We start from the raw sequence: 15,857 nt of genomic DNA on the forward strand, positions 1-15,857 counted from the left end.
GCTATGATGAAAGAATATGTGCAAGAAGGAGATTTGGTGGTGTGGAACTCGTTCCCCAAGTGGTTCTTTATAGTGCATGCAAGTGAAAAATGGACGGCTAGGGTGATTTGTGAAGGATGGCTTGATGGTAAATATATGAATTAGGGAGAAAGACGAATTGCTTTTCACTTTCTTGGAAGTATTCTGGTTGCATTAAATTGTACATGTAGCTATCTTTTCATGCAGAATTTCCTTTTCCCATGTGTTAGTTTCAAAGACTTGTGAACTCCCTTTTTGACCAAACCCGTACCTCCCCCTTTGTCTTTTTCATCCATTCTTATCCTTCCTTTTGTACCTGCACAAACAAACAACTTTGATATCATTTTTTTCGGTCCATGTGAATAATGAATAGTATTTGTACATGTTTTTCCTTCTTTTTGAATTGTAAATCAATGATTGACTTCCTGAGCTTATAGCCGTGACTCTTGTATTTATGCACACTTATTACTGGACACCAAACTTAGTGTTTGGTAATGTCTCCTGATGACATGAAATCCATGTTGGTTGTCCTTAATGAATGTGCATAATTCTAATAAATCATAGTCACTTTGGCTCTTTGATCCTAAACAATTTTACTACCTAAAGTAATTGAAATCAAAGTATTAAAACATGCAAATGGTATACTTGTCATGAATTTCTAAATCCAGAGGAACTTCTTGCTTTTCATTAACTGTGTTCAAAGAGGAACACCAAACTTAATGTTTGGTTGTGCACTTTGAATGAAAGATTGAATACAATTTGAATAAAATTTGGGGTGCCTTCAGGCACACCAAACTTAGAGACCAATTGTATTTTACATGCAATGTTTAGTGCACTCTTTCAACAGTTGTCCTGAGGATTCAAGTTCATGCATAAGAAACCATGCTTTATTAGATGCAAAGCAAAACAATAAAGAGTAAGGATACTAAAACATGGGTTGCCTCCCATGAAGCGCTTCTTTAACGTCACTAGCTTGACGGTTGCCCCTTGTTAGGATGGATTCTAGTGCTTGATGTCCTCTCCTCTCACTATGAAAACGTCCCCATTTGATTCCTTCATGATTTCCAAATGTTCCATAGAAAGAACTTTCCTGATTGTGAACACTTGAGGGAGCTGGGAAGGAATGGTTTTGAGGCCAGGTGGGATTAGCAAATAATGACTTGATATCACTTTATCTCCCGGAGAGAAACCTTCAGTGGGAATTTTCTTGTTTCTCCACCCTCTTGGCAATTTCTTTACAATTCTTCCCTTTCTCTTGAGGATTTCTTCATTGACCCTTATGCCAGGAGGATCCTTCTGATCTGTTTCTATTGATTCTTGTGGCTTTAACTCTTGCAATTCTTGTTTGCCTTCCAAGGACTGTTTCAGAGTTTCAGCTGCTGGATTGCTTTCCTCCAAACACAGATGGCTACTATCATCCTTAGGCTTTTCAGGTTCTGGTTCAGGCTCAGATGCAGGTTTGAAAACATTGAAAATGAGCTGTTCATCATGTATTCTCAAGATTAGCTCTCTTTGTTCTACATCTATGAGCGCTCTAGCAGTGGCTAGAAATGGCCTTCCCAGAATGATAGGGTGTAGGTAGCTTTCCTCCATGTCCAAAATGACAAAGTCTGTGGGGAAGAAATAATTTCCCACTTTCACCAGCACATTCTCAACTACCCCTTCAGCTTGCTTCTGAGTTTTGTCAGCCAGTTGTATGATTACATCAGTGGATCTCACCTCATTCAGTTGTAGCCTCTTCATAAGAGTCAGAGGCATCACATTTATGCTAGCTCCTAGATCACAGAATCCTCTGTAAATTTTTGTTTCCCCTATGATGCAGGGGATATGAAAACTTCCTGGGTCTGTTTTCTTAGAGACTATGTCCTTCTTGATGAGGGCACTGCATTCTTTGTTCATTATTACAGTTTGTCCTCCCTTCAAAACTCTTTTCTTGCTCAGCAATTCCTTTAAATACTTGATATGTGTAGGCATCTGCTGGAGAATCTCAAGAAAGGGAATATTGATATGGAGAGACTTAAATGTCTCTAAAAACCTTGAATAGGTTTTCCCTTTTTCACCTCCTCCTAACCTCTGAGGAAATGGTGCTTTTGGTTGGTATGTTTCCAGCATGCCTTTTTGCAGTTCCTTGGCTTGCTCAGTTTCACTTTCCTGCTTAGCTTCTTCCACACCTTCCTTCAAGATTTCTGGCTCCTGTTCTGAGGGTCTGATTCCTTTTTCTTCTGAGACTTCCTTCAATATGGTGATGGCCTTGCATTCTTCCCATCTCACTCCCTTTTGTTCCCCTTTAGGATTCTTTTCTGTGTCACTAGGGAACACTGCAGTTGACTTGGGGGCCTGTTGAGATAGCTCTCCTACTTGAGACTCCATCCTCTTGAGTTTTTCACCATGGTTCCTTAAGGTAGATCTCACATCATCCCTAAAGCTTTTCAACTCACTTATATCCTGACCCATGTTTGCCAGCATTCCTTCTATCCTGTTTAATTGATCTTGAAATTGTTGGTTCGGATTAGGTTGGGTAGGTTGATTATTTTGGCCATGATATGATGGTTGGGAGTAAGTGTTTTGTGTGGCTTGGTATGATCTTTGGTTGGAGTTTTGGTATGTGGACTTGTTATGTTGGTTTTGCTGGTTTCCCCACCCAAAGTTTGGGTGGTTTTTCCAGCCTGGGTTGTAAGTGTTGGAATGTGGATCATATGGTTGCCTTTGTTGATTTCCTACATAATTGGCCTCTTCCCAATCACCTCCTTCAGTGCTTACTTCCTCTTGATCTTGTGTGTGTATTGCAGCCACTTGCTTTGTTTCTAATTTCCTGGTGAGCTCTGCTAGTTGCTTGGCAAACACCTTGTTTTGGGCTAAAATTGTATCAACATGGTTCAGCTCCATGACTCCCTTAGTGTTGTGTCTCTCTGAAGCATAGTAGTACTCATTCTCAGCCACTGTCTCAATCACTTCAATGGCTTCTTCCACAGTCTTTTTCCTGTTCAATGAACCTCCTGATGAATGGTCTACAGCCTTCCTTGATTCATAAGAAAGTCCATCATAGAAAATATGCAATTGCACCCAGTCATGGAACATGTCTGGTGGGCATTTCCTTGTCAAATCCTTGAACCTCTCCCATGCCTCGTAGAGAGTTTCACCATCTTGTTGTCTAAAAGTCTGAACCTCAGATCGAAGCCTATTGACCTTTTATGGGGGGTAGAAACGTGCCAGAAACTTGCTTTCCACCTCATCCCAGGTTGTTAGGCTCCCCCTTGGGAATGATTCCAGCCACTTAGCTGCCTTGTCCCTAAGTGAAAATGGGAACAAGAGCAGTTTATAGGTATCTTCCTGGACTCCATTGGACTTCACAGTGTCACAAATTCTCAGGAATTTTGTGAGATGTTGGTTTGGATCTTCATTAGCACTCCCACCAAATGAACAATGATCCTCCACAAGTGATATTAGCTGTGGTTTGAGTTCAAAATTGTTGGCCTGAATGGGTGGTTTCTGAATGCTGCTACCACAATTCCCAGAGGTTGGGTTTATGTATGAACCAAGAACCCTCCTCTCGGGAATGGCATTGTTTCCATCAGCTCTCTCATGGTTGTGAACTTCTCTATCCATGTTGAGATCTAGAGCTTCCTCAAAATTGTCCTCAGATTCTCCTTCAGATTCTTCTTCTCCCAGTACTCTCTTCCCTCTTGCTTCCCTTCTAAGTTTATGAAGGGTCCTCTCTGGTTCGGTATAATGAGGAGTTGATGTCTCTCCTCTCCTACCTGTCATACAAAAACACAGCACAGGCAACAAACAAGTGAAATACTCTTGGTTAATGGAAGAGTATGGTTAGAGCAGTTGAGGAATTAATTCAAATAGTTAGTGAGTCAGTGAGTTAGTTGCTTGAATTTAAAGGCATAAAGAAAGAAAGCATGTAACAGAGTGCAGAAATTAAAATTCAACAAGTAACTTGAACTGAATTAACAAAGCAAGAAAAATGCTCAATCTAGTTAACTTCCAATTTGAGAATTGTCAATCGAAAACCAATCCCCGGCAACGGCGCCATAAACTTGATGCTACGATTTTAAGAAATTGCACGATCGGCAAAAATTCCTTCCGGCAAGTGCACCGGTTATCGTCAAGTAAAAACTCACAATAGAATGAGGTCGAATCCTACAAGGATTGGTTGAGTGAGCAATTCGGATTAGAAGTGTGTTCTAGTTGAGCGGAATCAAGATTTAGATGAGAATTGCGGAATGTAAAATTGCATGAATTAAAGAGCGAGAAGCTAAATTGCTGAAATTAAAAAGGGATCGGGGTGATTGCATGAATTTAATTGCAGAATGTAAAGAGAAGTGATAGATCAGAAATGGGGAATTCATTGGGTTTCAGGAGATATTGAGATCTCCGAATCAAACATTTTTTTTTATCCCTTCCTCAACCAATGCATTCATTGAATTTTGCTTGGCAATCTTATATGATTGGATCCCAATCCCTTGGCTCACCAATTCTCTCTAAAAACAAACAAATTCCCAATCCCTTGGTTTAAATGTTCATAAGAAGAGATGATGTTCGATCACTGATTATACCACACAGTTTCATGAACCACAATTTGGTAGGATTACATGTCACAATATCCATCCAAACCCCAATCCAATTCACTGTGAGAAAGCTTCTCTAGCATGAATCCTCCATTCCTTTCCCAAGGTTCCGAAGGATTCCAATTATGGATAGTTTCTTTCCCAAGACAACTAACCAATGGAATTAGATCGAGAAGCTTTCTAACAAAAATTCAAGAGAAAAGATTGAAGAAGAAGATAAAAACTATTATTGATTCATTGAATTACAATAGAGCTCCCTAACCCAATGAAAGGGGGTTTAGTGAGTCATAGCTCTGAATTCAATTACAAAAAGTATGAAAACTAGAAAAAGTGATCCCCCAAAATTCCCCCCGAGTGTCAACCAACTTAAATTCTATCCTATTTATACACTTTCTAAATTGAGCTTCTGTTGTGTTTCTTGGGCTTTGAGGCCTTTCCCTGATTTCCTTTTGCTTTGGGTTTATGATCCATAATCCTGATGAGGCTGCTGATCCAATTCTGTAACATTCATTGAGCCAACTTAGTGATAATCAAGTAATGACACATGACTCAACAATTTGAAATTCCAGACTCATCAATTCTTCAGGCCCAATCCCATAAACCATGATATTCAATTGGGTTTCATACCAGAGTACGTTTAAGTTAATGTTTGTGCTCAAATGCTAACTTAAACTGCAATATCTTTGGCCCAGAAACCTTTTCAATTAGTGGCGTTTAAGTTGCAGTTTAAGCTTAAACTGCAACTTAAACGTTGGACACTCCTGGAGGTGGTATAATTCAAGCACGTTTTAAGCTTCAGTTTAAGGTTAAACTGAAGCTTAAACGTGGAAATGGAAGAAGGCAAGTCTGGAGTGTGGAGTTGTCGAACACGTTTAAGCTTCAGTTTAAGGTTAAACTGAAGCTTAAACGTGGAAATGGAAGAAGGCAAGTCTGGAGTGTGGATTGTCGAACACGTTTAAGCTTCAGTTTAAGGTTAAACTGAAGCTTAAACGTGGAAATGAAGAAAACAACCCTGGAGGAGAATGGTCGAACACGTTTAAGCTCCAGTTTAAGCTTAAACTGGAGCTTAAACGTGGAAATGGCTCCCTGGTGCATTTCTCATTTCTGGCGTTTAACTTCCAGTTTAAGGTTAAACTGGAGGTTAAACGCCACTTTCAGCTTTTCCTCAGCTTTCATGATTTTGGCATTTAAGCTCTAGTTTAGGCTTAAACTGGAGCTTAAACGCCACTGATAGTTCCCAGCATTATATGGCTTGGTAGTTTGAGTTCCAGTTTAAGCTTAAACTGGAACTTAAACTCCACATGTGATATTCAGGCTTCCTTTATTGATTTTGTTGCTTCCTTGCCTAGCCTCTTCTTCCCTGAAATCATCCAAACAACTGCATCAAAGTCTTGCAAAATTTCATGAGAAATCTTCCATTCATAGCATTCAAGTAATATAACTAAAAACTCATGGAATTTGCATCAAAATCATACTGTTTGGATGGTTCATTGCTTTGTTATTCATTTAACCATTCTTGGTTACTTTAAGCTCAAGAAAATGCATAAAACAACTAAAACTAACAGAAAAATGCTAGTGAAACTAGCCTAAGATGCCTTGGCATCATTGGTTTCTCCTATGACTTTGATACTGCTAACTTTAACCTTATGCCCTCGATGTAATGCTGTCTTCGATGTTGAAGCTGCAGCTGTCTTTGAGAAAGAAAGAATGAAGAAAGAGTTAGCTCACAAAGAAGAACAGGTTCGACAAGGCAACCATCTCGAAGGTTAGAAGGTCAGAGTTCTGGTGTCCCTCATAGAAATTTCTCTGCCCCATTGAGCCGTTCGCAGTCTCTGGGTGTGCAATGGATACGAAATTGTCAGGAGTTTCATAACAGAGATGCATAATACAAGGGTAACCCACAAAGGGGTCATCGAGATTTCTATCATCGCCGTTACCCTTATTCTCGGGGTCGAGCCAGAGGAAACCAAAGAGGAAGGGGTGGATGTCAGGTACAAAGGGCACTTTAAGTGATAGAGCCAATGAGGCAACTCCTTCTGTTCATTCCCGCGTGGTATTCCCGGTCGATGGGGAAATGGTCCCAAAGGAGATTCCATCTCCTGTTAAGTTCGACAAGGGTAAAGCTGTGATGGTAACCCCAGAGGATGGTAAAGAAAAAGATGTTGATCTAGACGAGGAGTGTTTCGAAGAGGGTGACGATGAGATGGTAAGTACCATTTCGATTATTCCAACTGAGTACTTAGGGGAGTATGAAGGAAATCCGTATGAGGATTATGATGTGAAAGATGAGGAGATTTTCTCATTCATACAAACTGAGGATGAGTTGGGTTACTTCCAGAAGCCTACTGAGAAATAAAAATCCCATCTTCGTCCACTGTATATTACGGCTTATATGAGTGAGATTAGCATAAACAAGGTGCTAATCGATGGGGGAACAGCAATTAGTCTATTGCCAGAGAGAATGCTAATAATAGTAGGGAAATATCCTGATGATTTGATTCCTACCAATATTTCTGTGACAGATTACAGTCGAACATCTACTCCTGCAAAAGGGTTGGTGACTCTTTGTGGTAGTATCTTCGAAGGCCAATTACAATACGTTACTGGGACGTAACTGGATCCACGGTGTTGGGCTTGTACCTTCAACTGTGCATCAAAGTGTCCCTTTGTGGACGGATGAAGGAAAACCTGAAGTGATCAAGGCAGATTCAAGTTTGTATGTTGAACAACTACATGTCGATTTCAAAATATATAATGATAAGTTAAAGCCTTTAAATATCGACAGGGTGTTCAACTCCTTCAACTGCGAAGGTTGCTTCTTGACGTTAGAAAGGTTAAACGTGAAGCTTCATCACCAATAGCTTGATGCCCTTCCCACTGGTTGGGAGTAGTGGTTTGTGAAAGTGGTGGTTCGAAGACATGTCTTCATGGCTGTGGAACAGGATGTTTTGAATTACTTGGTAACTTTAAATAATTACATAAGTAGTTTCCATTCTGTAAAAAATAAAGGTGATTCAACTGATAAAGTTGAAACACGTAGGAATTTTAATTTAGATATTTTAGTTAGTAGAACAGATTTGATTCCTCAAATCGAATTTAGGCATGGTTTAATTTCTTCTTGTTTTCCCATTTCTAGTAGTAATGTTATTAGTCAGGCTTCTATTGATGTAGGCAAAGCTCATTGTACTGAAAATGATTCGATAGTCGATCTGTCTGATAATAAAGTTTGTCTTATTTCAAATGAGCCCATCAATTTATATTTGGATTGCATTTATGATTTGGATCCTCTAAGTTTCAAAAAATATTAAGTTGATGGTGAAGATGTTGCAAAAGGTTTTGAGTCATAAGATCCTCTTGAAGACATTAATCTGGGGACCGATAATGATGTTCGACTCACTTATATTTGTAAGAATCTTGATGAGCAGTTTCGAACGAAGTTATTGAATCTTTTAATCGAATACAAAGATTATTTTGCTTGGAATTATCATGAGATGCCTGGTCTCGATCGTTTTCTTGTAGAATATTAGTTAGCCTTGAAACCATTTGCTAGGCCAATAAAGCAAGCACCTCGATGCTTTGCTCCTGAGATCAATATAAAAATTAAAGAAGAGATTGAAAGATTGAGCAAAGCAAAATTCATTCAAACTGCTCGTTACGTTGAATGGGTATTAAACATCTTTCTGGTAATAAAAAACAATGGAAAGTGATAAACCACTATTTTATGGTTTATCTTGTGCTAAATGGAGTGGTTTCTATCAAGTATTTGCATACTTATTCATATAAATTGTATGATTTTACAAATCCTTCCTAATTCTGTTCTATGATTGAAAACTTGCTTTCCAAGCCTTTAAATTGTGTATTTTTAACTCCTCTATATACCATTCGATGCCGTGATCTGTGTGTTAAGTGTTTTCAGGCTTTATAGGGCAGGAATGGCTTAGAGGATGGAAAGGAAGCTTGCAAAAATAGAAGGAACACAAGAAACTAAGGAGACAACTAGCGAGGAGTGACGTGCACGCATGGCTCACGCGTGTGCGTGATTTGGAGATTTCATGGCGATGCGTGCGAACCCCTGACGCATACGCGTGAGAAGCAAGATTTCACGGTGACGCGTGCGTGTACCTGACACGTACGCGTGACTGATGCGTTCGCGTGACATGCGTGATAAACCCATATTTTATGATATATTTTGTGCTTAATCTGAGTGATTTATTCAATCCTTCACCCACCTATTCATATTATTTGCATGGTTTTACTTTTCCTTCCTTATTATGTGATGTATGTGAAAAACATGTATCCTATGCTTTAAAATTAATTATTTTAATTACCTTTATTTCCATTCGATGCCGTGATTAGTGTGTTGAGTAGTTTCAGATCTTCTAAGGCAAGAATGACTTAAAGGATGGAAAGGAAACATACAAAAATGGAAGGAAAGCATAAAACGGAGTTTGTGAAGAAACTGGCATCCACACGATCGCATGGGCGACGCGGACGCATGCAAAGCGCGAAGAAGCAGCGACGCGGCCGCATGACTGACGCGACCGTGCGTCTTGAGCAGAACACATATGACGCGGCCGCATGACTGACGCGACCGCGTGACAAGGAAAAATCCGAATGACGCGACCGCGTGACCCACGCGGACGCGTGACAGAGGCCACGCACCAGAAATTGCAGAAAACGCTCCCAGCAAATTCTGAAGCCCTTTTTTGCCCAAATCCAAGTCCAGAAGGCATAGACCAGAGGTTATGAAGTGGGGGAATGCATCCATTCACAGGAGGAGACGACTTTAGTTTAGTTTTCATGATTTAGATTTAGTTTAGAGAGAGGTTCTCTCCTCTCTCTTCTCTCTTTAGGATTAGGATTTAGAATTAGGATTTTATTCGCTTTCAGGATTATATCTTTATCAGGTTCATTATTCTTTTTTATTTACTTTTGCAATTTAATTTATGAATTCTTCCATGTTACAGATTACATCTTTGAATTAATGTTATTTGAGGTATTTCAGTTTAATATTGCTTTCTCTTATTTACATTATTGTTATTCCCATCTGAAGGCATTTTTATTCCAGTAGATTTATTTCTCTCCTTTTGGTCTTGGTTAAGAAATCAGTAACTCAGGAGTTATCAAACTCAAACATGAATGATAATTGTTATCTTGTTAATTAAATAAACTTCAATAATCCCAATCTTTCCTTAGGAAATAAATAGGATTCGAAGATCAAACCAATTAATCCCTTGACCTTCCTTTATCTTGGTAAAGGTTAACAAAGTGGAATTAAGATTCAATTCTCATCATCATTGATAAGGATAGCTAGGATAGGACCTCTAATTTTTCATACCTTGCCAAAAGTTTATTTACAGTCATTTATTTATTTTACTTGCCATTTAAACTGCTTGTTCTTCATTTACTTTATTTGCTAATTAAATCATTCCCTCCTCATTCTCAAAACCCCAATTTACAATCTCCATAACCAATAATAAGAACATACTTCCCCGCAGTTCCTTGAGAAGACGACCCAAGGTTTGAATACTTCGGTTATCAATTTATTTAGGGGTTTGTTACTTGTGACAACCAAAACGTTTGTAAGAAAGGTTGATTGCTTGGTTTAGTAACTATACTTGCAACGAGAGTTTACTATAACCTCTAAACCATCAATCCTTCCTGCTCTTTCAAAATGGCGTCGTTGCTGGGAAACTGCAATTGTGTGCCTTATTATTGGTTATTGTAAATATTTTTCTTTTACTTGTTTATTTGTTTTTATTTTCCCCTCTTTATTTCTTTTAGCTACTATGAATTCTCACCCCGTTTGCTTTGAGTTTGGTTCTAATATTATTGAAAGGAATGGAAGTTATAACAGGAACATGCATCAAGGTCAGAGCGATCAAAGATGGATGGAGCCAAGAGGATCCGATCAACCCTTTAGGCAACAACACCCTCCAAGATATCATGGACAAAGACCATTCTACAATGCATACCAAACAAATAGACATGGTGGACAACCTTGTAATTACCAACAAGCCCCACCCTGTACTTATAGACCATCATCTCATCATAACTCCGAACCACCACACTCACAAGCTCCTTTTCACCATTCACCACCGTATGATCCTCATTTACCCCAGTTCTAATCCAATCACTCCCAAACACCACCACTTTTCCCTGTGCCATATCCAAATCTATCACCCCGAGAATCAGAGGTTCGCCTCAAGGAAATAGTAAGTCGACTTCAAACAACCCTTCATCAACTGGAGCAAGCAGTAAGTCAATTATCTTCTAGACGTTCGAACATTCAAGGACATCCCACAGCCCCATGTGGACAATCTAACGAAGAGCGTAGCATGAAGGAGATACTAGAAACTCCAGTAGACAAGACAGAGCATGGTTTCGTACTAGAACAAGTAGAGGAAGCTGTCATTATTGAAGAAGAAGAGTTGGTTGAAGACTTAGGAGACGCTAAACCTCCATGGGAATCCAAAGTTGTGGAGCATTCTGTCCAGGATGTTACAATTGATGCTAAGGAGGATTGTGCGCAATCCCCAGAGCAAGTCTTTCATGAAGAACCAGACAGAATAACCCAAGAAGCAGATTTTCTTGATGATGATAGTCACAAGTCAAGTTCTCCTAGTAATGAGCTTGCATCTGTAAGTGAATTCTCTGAGATCGAAGAATCTTTCCCAAGTGAATACAAAGATGATACGGAGGTAGATTTCTCTCAACCTCCAGTCTATGACTTAAGTGATGAGGAAGACATAGATGGCTTTGATCAGGACATGGATATGTTTGAAAAATCTTGCAAAGAAGTGGAGAATTTCACAGAAGAACACAAGGGAGTAGAACTCACAGAACCACTGGAACCACCTATCCCAAGGCCATTACCACCCAATACAAGTTTGACCTTTAGCTTTATTTTTCCACTTGAATATGGTTTACTTGAAACAGATGGCCAGCTTAGAGCTCTCTGCGGCTTTAAGAGTAAGCGGGAAATGGCTCGTACTCAGAGCTGGTGCACAAGGTTCAATAAGGTTCCACGCTTCAACTTAAAGTACACGGATTGGCATCATGATCAATCGGATGGATCTCGGAAAATGTTTGGTTATCCTGGTGAGAATCTAATCTCTAAACCGCCCGGATGGAAAAGTATAGATCAAGACGAAGGCGGATTTAAAAGAAAAGTTTGGGATCCTGGAATCTGTGCTGACATTCATCACCCCGGGAGCCTGACAATCTGTTTGAAGCTGCTCAGAAGCTTCACATGCCTAGTTTGGGACCCCGGAGGCTATTGGCATTCCAAGCATTGGTGGAGATTTCTGGATAAATTTAAGCATAAGCCGCCATAACAGGAAGCTCATCCAATGTCCAACTTAAGGACTTTAACTAAAAGTGCTAGGTGGGAGACAACCCACCATGGTATGATCGTCCCTTTTTCAATTTTTATTTAGCTTTATTTGTTTTCAAGTTTTATTTTATTATATTGAACCTGGAGTTTTGCATCACATTCATATTTGCATTCTGCATACTGCATAAAAAAAAGGGTGCACGACGCGACCGCATCACCCATGCGATCGCGTCAAATTACGGAAAACACTTCCCACGCGACCGCGTGACCTGGAGATCAGCGTAAAGATCCAACGTCCAGAAAGTTAGGCTGGAATCGTGTGGTCATTGTGCGTTTCGCACAATTGACCCATGCGATCGCGTCACTCACGCAATCACGTCACTTGCACAATACCAATCCCACGCGACCGCGTGAGCGACGCGATCGCGTCGCATAGGATTGCACAACACCCCAAAAGGAGGCAGAGAGTTGTGCTGAAACGACGCTGAATTCGTGCATTTAGCACAATTTCCAGCGACGCGATTGCATGCCCCAGGCGATCGCGTCAATCACTCTTTTCCCATTCCATGCGATCGCGTGCCCCACGCGATCGCGTCAACCACCTTTTTGCCCCAACCACGCGACCGCGTGCCCTACGTGATCGCGTGGATTCAAATTTATAACCCCCCAGTCACGCGAACCCTATCAGTCGCGCCCCCCTCCCCAAACCCCTCCACTTCCTCTCTTCTTCTCCAACCCCCAACCACCACCCAGCCCCCATCACCGCTAGACGCCGCCGCCACCCACTGCCGCCGCCGTCACTGCCCAGCGCCACCCACAAGCCCCCCTTCCTTCCCCTATTACCCCCTACCCCCATTACACCCCCTTTCCATCCCTTCCTCCGTACAGCAACCACCGCCGCCGCGCCACCCTCTTCCACCGCGCCGGACGCCGCCGCCGTCATCCCCAGCCACCTCTCTGCCCCACTCTCTCTCTCACGCCTACCAGGTTCCAACGAACACCACCCTTCTATCCTTCGTAGTTAATTCATATTTTTCTGTTTATGTTCATCTTTCGGCTAGTTAGATATGCATGTTGTAGTGGATTTTAGGTTGTTAGGTAGCCTAGGATGTGGTTAGTGGATTTAGGTCTGTTTAATTGCATTGTTTGTGTTTCTTGTTTTATTCTGCTATTGCTGTGATGATTGTAATGTTCATATGCTGTACTTCCTTGTTTCTTGCTGCTTTGTATACTGAATTTTCATGTTTATATTCATTATATGTAATTGCAGCTTCAATTTTGATTCATATGAACTATTTGATTGCTATTTATTTTCCGGGACAATCCAATTTTAGCCGGGATGCTGCCCAAATTTCTGTAAAATGTTTTCAGTCATGTTTTGGTTTTGGCATTTTGAACTTTGCTTTCCTCTACTTTAACCAAACCAATTCATGACTGCCAGGGCATGCTTTCTTATCCTTTTTGATTTTCTGGTTCCTAAACTGCATTTTGATGTTTGATTCCAATTTTTGCTTTCTCTATATCTATTTGAATCATCATCACCCTGTTTTCCTTGTTTGGATATGAGTTACTTCTAGCTTCTAACTATGAATACTTGTTACTTGGATTATTTTCATTATGCCACTTACTTTAACCACTTTTTACTAACTCACTAATGTTAACTTACTAAACTCTTTTTCAATTTTAACCAAACTAACCTTTCAAAACATCTCTTCTGTTTTTCACTTTCTTTTAACATACTAACCATGGCATGATGTTAATTTTTCTATTTAACATGAATTCAATTACATTTTGGATTGTGATTTCTTCTTTTCGAACTTTTAACTCCTATTCAATCCTTAATGCACATTTACTTAGCTCATATTCATTACTCTCCTGCTCCTTTGCCACTATGTGCTTCTTTTGTTAATTGCCTCCTTGTTTTCCTATTTTTATTATATCCTTGAATTCTATTTTTCAGGATGTCGGACTCCCACAGAAAAGGGAAAGGAAAGGCAACAATTGGCAAACGGAAAAGAGGAGAAGCCTCTATGTCTATCATAGATCTCATGCATGATGCCTCCTTGCGGGAGAAAAACTTTACCCCGCAGGAGAAGGCCGACCAGCTTATCCCTGCCACTGATCCAGTAAAGTTTGCAAACCGATACTGTGAGCTGAGATATCCGGTGTTTGCAGCCTCCATGAACCTATACCTGGAGAGAACTTCGAAGATTCCAGAAGAACTCCAGTAATACACCTTTGAGCAAATCAAACAAAGAGGTTGGTACTTCCTGGAAAGACCCCTGACTGAGGTCAATGCATCTTGGGTTAGGGAATTCTACTGCAATTACTTCAAAACCTCCCTAGATGTAGTGAACCTAAGAGGGAAGCAGATTCTGGTCACTGAAGAGGCCATTGAAGAAGTTCTGAAGCTTCTTCCTAAAACTGATCAGCTGGATGGTTATCAGAAAGCCGAGGAAGATATGCGCTTCATGCGATTTGATTAGGATGCAGTAAAGGCCCGGATAGCCCTTGACCCGACCGTTCCTTGGATTATGGGTCAAAACACTACCATGCCAAAGGGAATCAAGCGGATTTACTTGAATGATGAGGCTCGGCTATGGCATCAGATACTTAGCAACTTCATTATGCCGAGTACTCACGAGATTGAGATACCAGTCGCTATGATTACTCTCCTTTGGTGTGTGATGGAGGGTAAGGACCTGTACCTGCCACGCTTTATCCGGTACTATATGGCCAGGGTCCATGTCCGAGGCACTCTTTCCTTTCCTTACCTGGTTACACAGCTAGGCCGTCGAGCTAACGTGCCTTGGGAGGATGCTGATGAAAAGCCACCTGCTGCAGAATGCAAGAAGATTATCCCGCACAGCAGGAACTTTCTGGCTTTGGGCTACAGACCTCCATTCCTCACTGTTACTGCTGACACAGCCACACCATCTGCCGGCCCCTCTTCTTCCACAGCTACCCCTGCCACCACCACTGCACCTCCACATGCCCCAGAGCCCATCTATCATCTAGTGCACCGCCTGTTTCGACAGCTTGACCAGATGGAGCGTCGCAACAAGCGACGCTATGAGCACCTGAAGCTGATGATACGCTTTGGCGACATCCCCTCCGAGCCTGACACACCATCCGAGGCATCTGAGGAGGAGGCGGATGATCACGAGGCAGAGACCCATCCACAGAGCGAGGCAGAGCAGGCAGGCACCCAGCAGGCAGCACCACATCAGGAGGCTCCGCCTCAGATTCAGGTTGTAGACCCCGAGATCCCTATCCAGTCAGCACCTCCTCTGCAGCAGCCAGATCCTCAGACCACCACCACAGAGACCCCAGCTACCCACCCTTCCAGTGATGGCACCCCTTCACACCCTGCTTGAGTGAGCATCGGGGACGATGCTACATTTTAAGTGTGGGGAGGTCGCCATCTCTGGCGTTCTTTTTTTGGTGAACCACTACATACTCTTTTTATTTATTTTGCTACTTTTCTGTATTTTTCTTTTTATTTTTACTTTTATTTTCTCAGTACTTATATATATATTACTATTTTTATGTATTTATTCTATGTTGCACTTTAGTTCATATTTTAGCCATTTAGTTTTAGTAGCAATTCTAACTTATTAAGTTATAGAAATTGTGGATTAATTAGTATAGTTTACCCTTTTTAGCATAAGATAGCTTAGTTTAAATTGAAAAATATAAAAAGGAAGTAAACTAGGAACTTGAACACAATAGAAACAATCCACACACCTTGTATATATAGCATTACATGTTAGTTAGTTAACAACATTTCATCAAGGAGAAACACTAGAACTTTAAAGCCATTCAATATAAGTTTTACATTGAGAATAATGGGAATTTTTAACTAAACCTGCATGACATACATAAGTGATAAATGATTTTTGAGCTAGAGAACACACAGCCTGTGA

General features: G+C 40.8%; 1 non-coding gene and 1 pseudogene across 1 annotated transcript; both read left to right on the forward strand.

The window, feature by feature from the left end:
* The first annotated feature begins 3,094 nt into the window (after positions 1–3,094).
* Positions 3,095–3,198, forward strand: LOC148578284 (small nucleolar RNA R71). Its single transcript, XR_015903253.1, has one exon. It is a non-coding gene; the product is annotated as a small nucleolar RNA R71 (small nucleolar RNA).
* Positions 3,199–6,987: 3,789 nt separating this feature from the next.
* On the forward strand, positions 6,988–15,308 carry LOC148578285 (uncharacterized; annotated as a pseudogene).
* Positions 15,309–15,857: the final 549 nt, after the last annotated feature.

Source organism: Arachis ipaensis, chromosome B1 (genome assembly GCF_059453495.1).
Source record: "Arachis ipaensis isolate K30076 ecotype BB chromosome B1, ASM5945349v1, whole genome shotgun sequence".
NCBI classification, from domain to species: domain Eukaryota; kingdom Viridiplantae; phylum Streptophyta; class Magnoliopsida; order Fabales; family Fabaceae; genus Arachis; species Arachis ipaensis.